This window comes from Pinus tabuliformis, chromosome 1_2 (assembly GCF_031772625.1).
Source record: "Pinus tabuliformis cultivar Carrire ecotype Pingquan chromosome 1_2, CPIR1, whole genome shotgun sequence".
NCBI classification, from domain to species: domain Eukaryota; kingdom Viridiplantae; phylum Streptophyta; class Pinopsida; order Pinales; family Pinaceae; genus Pinus; species Pinus tabuliformis.
The window spans coordinates 1,078,335,096-1,078,348,013 of NC_142298.1; the positions used below are offsets into that span (position 1 = coordinate 1,078,335,096).

At 37.4% G+C, this 12,918-nt stretch overlaps 1 pseudogene; it reads left to right on the top strand.

The window, feature by feature from the left end:
• The first annotated feature begins 3,546 nt into the window (after positions 1–3,546).
• On the top strand, positions 3,547–3,744 carry LOC149209870 (small ribosomal subunit protein eS28 pseudogene; annotated as a pseudogene).
• Positions 3,745–12,918: the final 9,174 nt, after the last annotated feature.

Below are 12,918 nucleotides of genomic sequence, written 5' to 3' on the forward strand. Positions count from 1 at the left end.
ACTGCAAACTCATGTGAAATCTCATAATCATACCCCCTTAAATTTTCAAAGAACCCCATCTGGTTGCAATTTCAGAAAATGGTAAGCACTTCAATTGCAGGAGTGAATTTTTGTATTCTTGGCCATGACACATCATACTATCCATCGTTTTCTCATTAAATTATAGAATTTTAACATAGAGCTCTTTCTTCTTATAGAGGTAACAATGTAAACTTTGAAACGGGAACTATAAACTGAAAACAGGAACTCTGGCCAAAAAACCCCGAAAAAACATCAAAAACAGTGCTAAAAACGAAAAGTGTGTATACTGGAACAATGATTTTATTTTTTAGGGGTCAATTTTGAAAATTTTTAAAAAATGGCAGTGACTATGAAATTTACTACGAAATTTTCATGCAAAAAATAGCTTCAAAATGAAAAATTGATATACTGGAACGATGATTTTTTTTTAGGGTCAATTTTCAAAATTTTAAAAAAATGCTAGTAAAACCAAATTTTTATGTGCCAAACAAAATTGTTTATGAGGAAAAAAACACATTAATTTTTTTGGTAGAATCTCATTTTTCTTTCCTAAGTATAAATTCAACATGTTTTCAACCATTACATCCCATGGTTATTTCACCTAAACATAGATGGAAAAATTTATCATATCACATCAAACACATTTTCCTGATTATCCTTATTTTAATTTGAGCATGACAAATTCATAGGAGGCCAGGATTTCACCAAAAAGAGGAGCTGGAGTTAGATTACAGTGAATCTCCTCTAATGAACCTAGCTAAACTGATCACCCTCCCCATAAAATATGTTCACAAAAAGTTCGCAAGGAATCCCAGAAGCAAGTTTCAATTGTTCTAAAGCAACTCAATTACACCTCAAGAACCTTGTTACTCCCTCATAAATGTGTTCCCGAGAAATGAAGGTAGCATAACTTCATTTTCTATCAATAAATCCCAAACCTAGATGCCAGAGGATTTTCTCTCAAGAATGAAATAATTGGAAAAAAACAAGCAAGTTCCTAGAAGATAACTCTAGTGTCAATCACAATCCTAATAATGCATCCTCAGTGAAATCATACCCCACATGTAGGGAGAATACGATGAGCTACCTACGACCACTTGATTTACTTTGATTAGAGTATCTAAGGCCATAATAATAATCTATTTTAATTTCTTTCCAAACATTTAAAGGAAGGTCACTGTCATTGTCATCCTATGAACCACTATAATAAATTTGATGGCGTTTTAAATATAGTTACATGGTATTTTGTGTTCGTCTTATTTTGTTGCAGGTGACTCATGAGGAGCACATGGACGCTAATACCACAACGGGAAACACAACCAAAATGAGCAAACTAAGTTTGGACCTCCATTAACATCAATTACCACTGAGAAAGGATTACATTTATCAAATTCACTGTGAATATCTTAACAACAGCATAAAAACATCTCCCTTGGCAACAATTCTAAAAAGTCAATTAGGTCAAGAATTTACACCCAATATAAGGAGACACCCCTATTAATATGGTTATTCAATGTGTTGCTTCCCCCACTATTATCAATTAGATGTTACCCATCCTCATATCTAAATAAAAGAAAAGGGAAAAATAAAATAAATGAAAAGCACCCGAATGGGGGAAGTAACGAGGGATATAAAAACCTTTTATGGGGCTATGAACATCTAGTTGGTAGTAAATGCTTATTATTTCATTGTGGTGATTACATTGTAGACATAGAAACTCATTAATATTGGAAGAATACTTTGAGAAATCCTAGAGTCATATTTAAGGAGTCTATTACCTCGAGATTTATACAAACCCATTGGATAAAAAACCAAACCTAAAGTGAAAGTAAAAAAACTTATTTTTTAAAAAGTAAATGACCTTTATGGATAAATTAATATAATAAAGAAGTATTTCTTAACCCGCGATAAAAAGCTTTCAATGTTAAACTAATATATTTAATGTCTTGTGAATTCCTAATAAAATTAACTAAAAATATATTATTGTACCATAACTATAACTTTATTGTTAAAGCATTTCAAATATTTTAGACTCATTGATTGTCTTTCCATGAATTCACTAGAAAGAACACTTGGATTTTTCTTTTAAAAACTACTCCTATTTCCATTCCTTTATGTTTAACATGGTCATTTTAAAAGTCTTCTTAATCAAGGTGAAAACCATAATCTCAATCAATTTTCATGTAAATATCTTAGATAAAGATGAATTGACTAGAAAACACACTTGAATGGTCTAATGGAAAACGAGTAAGAATAGTCTGTTATTCAGAGATGTATTATGTTACGCGGTCTCTTTTGTCAAACAAAGTATTGTTTACAAAGCATTGTAGAGTGAGTTGTTGAGATAGACTTTTAAGTGCGGTTCTTACAAAAATGCAAGAGTAAATATGCATGTATTTAGAAAGTCGTTGACATGGATACTAAAGTGTGTCTATGTTGTAAATACAAGAAATGTATTTGGTTGTCTTCATTAGTCCTTTATTTTCTACAGCACGCAAATATAATCAAACAAAGTATTACGTTACAAAGCATTGTAGAGGGACTATTTTATACAGCACACAAACATAATCAAACAAAGTATTACGCTACACAGCATTGTAGAGGGAGTTGTTGAGATAGACTTTTAAGTGAGGTTCTTACAAAAATGTAAGAGTAAATATGCATGCATTTAGAAAGTCGTTGACATGGATTCTAAACTATGTCTATGTCGTAAATACAAGAAATGTATTTGGTTGTCTTCGTTAGTCCTTCATTTTCTACAACACGCAAATGTAATCAAACTTTTTTTTCTTCCATTTTTTACTGAAGATTGTTATTGTAGTTTAGTGAACTACCTCTTTCAAGTTATTTTGATTGTCATATAGCATTAATCGCTTAGTTTGATGCATATCTAATCAACTGAAGTAATTAGCACAAAACAGTAATCACATAAACATGAAATCATTAACTATGTAGGCTTCTACGATTATGCAATACCATTTTGAGGGGGCTACCTCACTGTAATGATTACTTGGATGTGGCTGTGGTTGGACAGCAAGCTTACCGTTTAAAATTAGTATTCCCATATCAGCCTACTCTCAACGGATAGCGATTGGCATTCAGAATACTGTTCGGTAAGCGAGAGAGGTGGTTCCCCGTAATATCTAGCGTGGGGGGTATTACGGGGATATCATCACGGGTTAGGCAACGGTTAAGTTATCCAATAAAGTGAACTGAGCTCACTCCTGAAATGCTGTGGTCTATCTCAATTAATAGGCTTAGTTAAATAGTTAAGGCTTGGTTAAACATTCTTAAGCCCTAGTTAAACCTATATTGAGATGGGGATCAGTGCTGTTGCTTTTCGTAGTTTTGTTTTTTTATATATTTATCATCAGGAGTTTTTGAACTAAAGTTCACTCCATTTATTGTTATACGATCGATTAAGCCTCCATCCAATTAGAACGGTCAAAATTGCATTTTGACCTAAAGCTCCATTTAAATGGTCCAATGGACCATACAATTGTTATACCATGATTTTTTCAACTCATGGATACCGGTGTGAAATTGGCAGTTGTGGTGAAAGTAATTGGCCGTACTGGATCAAGAGGTCAAGTTACACAGGTCCGAGTAAAATTTTTGGATGATCAGAATCGACTGATCATGAGGAATGTAAAAGGACGTGTCAGAGAGGGTGATGTCCTTACTTTGCTAGAATATGAAAGGGAAGCAAGGAGATTGCGCTAATTATGTTGTTTAGATTATAACATTGTACTTAAAGTGAGAAGGGAATAACTTATATTGTTATGTGTTCTGTTTCTGCATTATTTTGTAGTGTAGTGTTTGCTGTTGTTTTTGATGCAAAGGGATCAATGAGTGAGGCTATAAATGATCTGTGATATGTAATCCATAATTTTACAATTAAAGTATGAAACCTGTCATACTTGATGGGGAATCTGTTGGGTATTTTTCAATGGGGAAATACCAAAACCAAACAAATTTAACACCACAGAGGAATGCTCTGTTTCCTTTGTTCCAGGATCTTTGCACAGGGAACCTCTTAAAAACAAAATGACTCAACAGTCTATTACACAGCCATAAAAATATTTCTATTGATTACAATATAAAGCCTGATACAAACTTCATCCTCTTTGCTGAGAGGGATTCACCACAAAAATTTCAACCAATAAAAAACTACTCTGTCTCCTCAGCATTTACTGAGCTGGGTTTACTGCTGTAAAACCCATTTTTACATTACTGTTGTAAAACAAATTTTTACACAGACTTACAAAAAAAACGCTCCACCATTTTCTTTATGCACTGCTGTGCAAAACCACACATGGTTTTTGCTACTCCTCTGTTTTACTATGTCTCACAAAAACATTACAACCTGTTCCATGTAATTTCTTCGCACTGCTGTGCATTTTTTTCTTTACAAAATCAACAGAGGTCTACGCATAAAAACATTCACATTCACTTATGCACGTCTGTGCATCACAATAGTTTTCTTGCAAGTCAACATGGTTTTTTTCCGCTGCAGCAAAAACTATTTTTACGCACTCTCATATGCGTTCTTCTTTTCACCATGCACACTGTGCATTTTACAATTTACCATATATGTAACCTACGCTGCCCCCTCTATTCCTTTTACAATAGTCCACATATAACAACCCCAGAGCACACTTTATTTTTGCCTTGTTATATATGTATTTAACGCTAAAACATAATGCAAAAAAAAACTACGACTCCCAAAGAACAAACATTAAATTTACATGCCGTAAAAGAAACTTAAGAGTTCTATCCACCACTATGACAATTTATTAAATGCGTTAATAAAACCTGCGGTCAACCCAACTTGTTTTTACTCCACGCAAGCATTTAAATCGTTGCAGGCTCGTATGCAGGTAGGAGTGGCGGTCAACAGATTTGAGTTTTCACTCCACGCAAACATTGATTTGATGCGGGCTGACTGCATCTTCGGAGATCGACGGCGGAGAACGAAGAGCCCCATCGGACGGCTGACAACAATATCGGAAGACATCATGTGACTGAACAATACCTCCCGAGAAACTTACGTTGCGTTACGTCAGTGGTAAACCATGTGTCAGCTCCATATTTTCTCGGAGCTCCTTGCCGAATTATTCCTTCATCGGAAAGCTGGTCCGAGAAGTTCCAGGCGTGTATGCTGAACGGATTCTGGCGATGTTGCCGCTGCGTTGAAATTACGATTTCAACACTCCCCTTTAATTTCAACAGCTGGGCATTCAATCTTACCCAAACACTTCCTCACATGGAGGGATTCACCAACTGCTGTTACAATAACATCTTCCTCACATAGAGGGATTAACCTGAAACTGTGCTTAAGAGCACCTTCCTCATGACAGAGGGATTCACCATAACAATGTGCTGAAGAGCACCTTCCTCTTGACAGAGGGATTCACCTGTGACTATGCTGAAAAGCATCATCCTCTTGATAGAGGGATTTACCACACTATGCTGAAAAGCATCTTCCTCTTGACTGAGGGATTCACCATGACACTGTGCTGAAAAGCACCTTCCTCTTTAATAGAGGGTTTCACCAAATGACTGTGCTGAAAAGCACCTTCCTCATTAACAGAGGGATTTACCAAACAGACACTGCTTTACATGCAATTTCAAAAACAAACAATCATTGCACTACTGTGTGTGCAAACTCATTACATTGTTCTTTTATGCTGCTGTATGTTCTCTGCTGCACTGTTGTGCCATCTTCTTTACTGTGTCTACCTCACACTGCTGTGTCTACACCTGCTGTTGTGTTGCTGCACTTCACTTACATTTCTTTGCAAACTCTGCATTGCTGTGCATTCTTCAAAGACATAATACTCTGTCTTTTCTGGAACAATTACACTGTCCCAACTTACAAATTTACACTGTTGTGTGTAAACATTTCTTACACTCACTGCTGTTGCATATATTGCATTTCAACTTAATGAACAACAAATTCATTACATTTACCTTTACTGCTGTAAGGAAAATTTCTTTTGCATGTGCTGCTGTTCAAAACTTCTTGCTGCTGCATTTTTTTTATTTGCATTGCTGTGTGCTTCTCCTTCTTGCCATCATGCTGCTGTTCATAACTTCTTGCTGCTGCATTGCCTCTGCAATTTGCACTGTCGCTGCCTTTTGTTTCATCATACTGCTGTGTGCCCATACTCTTGGCACTTCATTCTCCACAAAAAAAATAACACATGCTGCTGCCTTTTCTCATGCGCCCTTGCTTCACACAATCTTAGTCTTCATTTTTTTTACACAATGCACTACTGTGCAATTCCTTTGGCTTTCTGCTGCCACACACATTCTTATACATCCAGTGTGCATTAAAAATCTGCTGTCCTTGTTTTTCTTTATGCATTTCTTTGCATGCTGCATTGCATAAAAAAAACATTACATTTTTTTTACTGCTGTGTGAAAGAATTTCATTGCATTCTCAGCCACTGGGCATTTACGCTCTGCTGCGTTTTTCCTTCTTCTCATTTTCTTCTCATTGCTTTACTTTTTCATTCCCAATAGAAAACATTTCAATCTGCTGTGTATTATACTCACTCTGCTGTGAGTATGTTCTCTCATATTACATAGAAGGAAACTACCTTCCATTGCCATGCAAAAATTCAAAACTGCTGTTCATTCTAATCCATGTGCTCCAAATTTTTTTTCCAAACTGCTGTCTTATGTTCTATCTTCCCACTGCTGTGAGGGTCTCCATGCTTTGCATTTTTCTCTTATCTCGCTGCTGCTCTTTACATTTCAGCGCTGCCATCTTTTCTTCTTTATGCATTTCTGTGCATATTGCATAAAAACAAAGCAAAAACATTGCTGATTTCATCACTACTGCATATTACCTTTCAGAGGGATGAACAAAGATTTCATTTGCAACTGTTGCGCTGCAATACATCCTCCATCAACAAATGACTGTTAATACAGTTCAGCAAACAAAAAAAATTACAAGCTCCCCTTTAATGTATGTTTTATCTTCTTTCAACAGACTCTTCTCAAAACAAATTTAGATCCACTGGGGAGTTCAAGGGGTTTTCAGATTTCCTTTCCTTCCTTCTCCATACTTGTGTAACTTTCTTCTTTTGCATGGGTCTAGCTTGTGTAAGAGCCCATGTCAAGTTACAATCTCGTGCCATATGCCCAATGTTATGACACTTGAAACATTCAACATTATTCATGAATAAGAATTCATGATTTCTTCTTGTGAAGTTATTTCTTGGAGATTGTCGGGGACCACAACATCTATCTCCATGAAATGCTCTACAGTCTTTTGCCATATGACCAAAGTTTGAGCAAGCATAACAATAACCATAAAATGAACCTTGGTACCTGGGAGACAGAGGTTTCCTTGATGTACTTCTGAAGCCTTGCTGCCTTGAGATCCTTTGATGATCACCATTGCCTCTTGCCTTCTTGACATCAGCTACATTTCTTCTTGGAGCTGGTTTTTTACTTGGAGGAGGATTTCTTCTATTGCAGCCTTCATTTTTCTCCTTGCCTTTGCTGGAACTAGGAGCATCACCATCTCTTTCTGGCTTCTTCACATCTCCTTTGCTTAAAGCATCCTCATCCTTGTTTGAGGATTCACCTACATACCCAAGTCCTGATTTATCAGATGGAGATCTGTGATAGCTGAGCATGTCATCCAAAGCTTGAGAGCTCTTCATGATCTTGTTCATCCTTTCAACCTTCTTCCTGAGGAGGACAATCTCTTCTTCTAACTTTTCACATTCATTATTTTTCTTTGCTAGTTGTCCCTCAGTTTCTTCCTTGCTACGAGTAGCTTCAGCTGCTACTACTTTGAAGGAGATAATATCTGTCTTCATTTTGGAGATTTCTTCATCTTTTGCTTGACTGCTCTTCATTTTCTTTTCAGCTCCTTGTGTCTGCTTCCTGACTTCTTGTAATTCGGACTTAAGGGAGGAGACCTCTACCTTGTACTGTCCAATCTCTTCCACAAGCTTATTCACTTTCTTGTGTCTTTGTTCAAGTTGACTTGTCAAGGCATCTTCCTGCTTTTTTGCTTTGTTCAACTGATTTGTCATAGACATGACTTCTTCATGATGCTTCCTCTTGCATTGATCCAGCTCCTTCTTGAGCTTGGCAAGCTCTTCATCCCTTTCCTTTACTTGAAGCTTGATGAGGTCAAGCTTTTCATTCTCAGCTTCTATGATGGGTTCTTCTTGACTCATTGTCATGGTCAGTGCTCCCTTTGCATGAAGGTCATGCAGTCTGTCCCAAATATCCTTTGCTGATGTATATTTTCCTAGATTCTTCTTTACTGAATCAGGGAGTCCATCCAACATTAGTTTTGCTGCTTGTGCATCATACTCCATGGATTCTTTATCCATCTTGCTGTCATCAATCACTGACTCCCAGACTTCAATCCCCTCAGACATTAGGAAAGCCCTCATCATTATTTCCCATACATCAAAGTTTCCATCAAACTTTGGGGTTTCAAATAAAATGTATTCTAATGGATTGCCTTCTAGTTTAGTAGAGGGGGGAGACACATTTTTAACAGACCTGGAGGCTTTCTTCTTTGACCTTGCCATTCTTATCTAGGCTTTAAATACTTGACTGTGTTTTCTTTTAAATCACTGACTGTTCCTTTCACAGTAACAGAAAGGAAAGCTTTGAAAATTACCTTAACTCTTTTGGCTGTGGCTTCACACTGCTGGAGAGGTTTGACTGCTGCAACCACACCTTCCTTCAGCTTCTTTGAGTCTTCAAAGAGCCTGGACTAGCTCTGATACCACTGTTGGGTATTTTTCAATGGGGAAATACCAAAACCAAACAAATTTAACACCACAGAGGAATGCTCTGTTTCCTTTGTTCCAGGATCTTTGCACAGGGAACCTCTTAAAAACAAAATGACTCAACAGTCTATTACATAGCCATAAAAATATTTCTATTGATTACAATATAAAGCCTGATACAAACTTCATCCTCTTTGCTGAGAGGGATTCACCACAAAAATTTCAACCAATAAAAAACTACTCTGTCTCCTCAGAATTTACTGAGCTGGGTTTACTGCTGTAAAACCCATTTTTACATTACTGTTGTAAAACAAATTTTTACACAGACTTACAAAAAAAACGCTCCACCATTTTCTTTATGCACTGCTGTGCAAAACCACACATGGTTTTTGCTACTCCTCTGTTTTACTATGTCTCACAAAAACATTACAACCTGTTCCATGTAATTTCTTCGCACTGCTGTGCATTTTTTTCTTTACAAAATCAACAGAGGTCTACGCATAAAAACATTCACATTCACTTATGCATGTCTGTGCATCACAATAGTTTTCTTGCAAGTCAACATGGTTTTTTTCAGCTGCAGCAAAAACTATTTTTACGCACTCTCATATGCGTTCTTCTTTTCACCATGCACACTGTGCATTTTACAATTTACCATATATGTAACCTACGCTGCCCCCTCTATTCCTTTTACAATAGTCCACATATAACAACCCCAGAGCACACTTTATTTTTGCCTTGTTATATATGTATTTAACGCTAAAACACAATGCAAAAAAAACTACGACTCCCAAAGAACAAACATTAAATTTACATGCCGTAAAAGAAACTTAAGAGTTCTATCCACCACTATGACAATTTATTAAATGCGTTAATAAAACCTGCGGTCAACCCAACTTGTTTTTACTCCACGCAAGCATTTAAATCGTTGCAGGCTCGTATGCAGGTAGGAGTGGCGGTCAACAGATTTGAGTTTTCACTCCACGCAAACATTGATTTGATGCGGGTTGACTGCATCTTCGGAGATCGACGGCGGAGAACGAAGAGCCCCATCGGACGGCTGACAACAATATCGGAAGACATCATGTGACTGAACAATACCTCCCGAGAAACTTACGTTGCGTTACGTCAGTGGTAAACCACGTGTCAGCTCCATATTTTCTCGGAGCTCCTTGCCGGATTATTCCTTCATCGGAAAGCTGGTCCGAGAAGTTCCAGGCGTGTATGCTGAACGGATTCTGGCGATGTTGCCGCTGCGTTGAAATTACGATTTCAACAGAATCGAAACAGTAAATGTTTTTTTTTGCATTTGGAATGAAATTCAAATTACTGTACATGGAGTGGGTGGAATTACGAAGTCGTATAAATTAAAATTCTACTAAGATAGCCATCAATGCTGTGTACAAAATAAAAAGGAATTGAATTGTATGTTTTTCGTATTACATACATTACGATTGGGATTTGACTATATGTTTTTCGTATTACATATGTTGCGATTGCTTGTTCATTTTCATGTTGTGTTTTGTGCATATAGGATAAAGAAGATTTTCTGTGAAAAAACAGTGAAAATTAGCAATCCAAATCATATACAAATAAAATTCAAATATGTATCCAAACTCGCAGCATGACATTATCTTTTCCATCGTGTCATATTATTCTACTTCTCATTATTGTAATGTACAGAGTGACCTCCAAGTCAAGTGCTATGCAGAGAAGTTATTTTGCATTGATCTATAAGAAACAACTGATAAAAGCGTGCATGGATTTGGAAAATAACTTTTCGTGGGAGGAGCTATGAGACAACATCTCAAATTTCATAATTGAGCTATCATCACCATTTCCATTAACATATTATTATTTGGGGCGATTTTCATTGATGCGGGGGCGATTCTGAGAATCGCTGGGTGGCAGGGCGATTCTCAGAATTTCCCCACCAATTTTCCTCTAGGTATTATGATAATTCTCACTCTCACATGCAAGCGTGGGCACATGGGCGATTATGAGAATCGCCCTGCCACCCGACGATTCTTAGAATTGCCCCACCAATTTTCCTCTAGGTATTATGATAATTCTTACTCTCACACACAAACAGTAAAAGTACTCGCTCTCAACACGCCCGATACACACATCTCCGGCGATTCGGTGGAGTTTGCACAGATATCGGAGCATTCAACGTGAGCAATCGTCTTCGATGAAGTCATGGATAGCCGTGTGAAATTGGCAGTTGTGGTGAAAGTAAATGGCCGTACTGGATCATGTATCCTCCACCTGGGAGTGAAACACAAAGTTTGGGAACGATGTTGTGATATCTTTAGATATGGAAGAATCATGTTTTTTAACAGAGAAGGATGCCGCAGAACGAGACTCCTCCAATCATCCTTGTTGATCTTCCCATCATGTTTTGTATTCGCCTCCTGGAATGTCTTATCAATGATACTTTTAACTACATCATCTAAAAGGTTCATGCTAGATTCTGCAAGGGTAACTACGACCATTTGGGCCAGTAAGCACTATTAGTAAGCACTGTTTGGGGCGATTCTGAGAATTGCTGGGTGGTGGGGCGCTTCTCAGAATCGCACGTCCACCGCCTCACCACCAGTAGCTACGACCATTTGGGCTAGTAAGCACTGTTTGGGGCAATTCTGAGAATCGCCGGGTGGTGGGGCGATTCTCAGAATCGCCCCGCCGCTGCTCCGCCGCCAATTTGGTGGCGAGGCGGTGGCGGGGCGATTCTGAGAATCGCCCCACCACCCGGCGATTCTCATAACCGCCCCAAACAGTGCTTACTAGGCATCCAATCTGTTTTACACAAGAAAAAGCTAAAATGTAAAGTCAACGTGTTTTCTGCAAGTTGCTTCTACAAGGATGAACTGAGAACAATTATTGAGAATTTGCAGAACTTTCTTGCACCTTTAGCCATAAATATGCAATGATAATGAACACCCCTGCACACCACTGCATGCTACATTTTTGTGCATTTACGGCTACTAGATGACCATTGGAGTATAATGATGTATCCTCCACCTGGGAGTGAAACACAAAGCTTGGGAACTATGTTGTGATTTCCTTTAGATATGGAAGAGTCATGGTTTTTAACAGAGAAGGATGCCACAGAACGAGACTCCACTCATCCTTGTCGATCTTCCCATCATGTTTTGTATCCCCATCCTTGAATGTCTTATCAATGATACTTTCAACTACATCATCTGAATGGTTCATGCTAGATTCTGCAAGAGTAGCTATGACCATTTGGGGAGATTCTGCAAGAGTAGCTATGACCATTTGGGGCGATTCTGAGAATCGCCCGCCACCACAACTGGTGGCAGGGCGATTCTCAGAATCGCGCCCCCACTCGGCGATTCTCAGAATCGCCCAAAATAGGCATCCAATCTGTTTTACACAAGAAAAAGCTAAAATGTAAAGTCAACGTGTTTTCTGCAAGTTGCTTCTGTAAGGATGAACTGAAAACAATTATTGAGAGATGTATTATGTTACGCTAGTCTCTTTATCAAACACCATTAGTCAAACAAAGTATACGTTACGTATTGTAAAGTGAGTTGTTGAGATAGACTTTTAAGTGCGGTTCTTACAAAAATGTAAGAGTAAATATGCATGCATTTAGAAAGTCGTTGACATGGATTCTAAACTATGTCTATGTCGTAAATACAAGAAATGTATTTGGTTGTCTTCATTAGTCCTTTATTTTCTACAGCACGCAAATATAATCAAACAAAGTATTACGTTACAAAGCATTGTAGAGGGACTATTTTCTACAGCACGCAAATATAATCAAACAAAGTATTACGTTACAAAGCATTGTAGAGTGAGTTGTTGAGATAGACTTTTAAGTGCGGTTCTTACAAAAATGTAAGAGTAAATATGCATGCATTTAGAAAGTCGTTGACATTGATTCTAAACTATGTCCAGGTCGTAAATACAAGAAATGTATTTGGATGTCTTCGTTAGTCCTTTATTTTCTACAACACGCAAATATAATCAAACTTTTTTTTTCTTCCATTTTTTACTGAAGATTGTTATTGTAGTTTAGTGAACTACCTCTTTCAAGTTATTTTGATTGTCATATAGCATTAATCACTCAGTTTGATACATATCTAAGCAGGAAGTC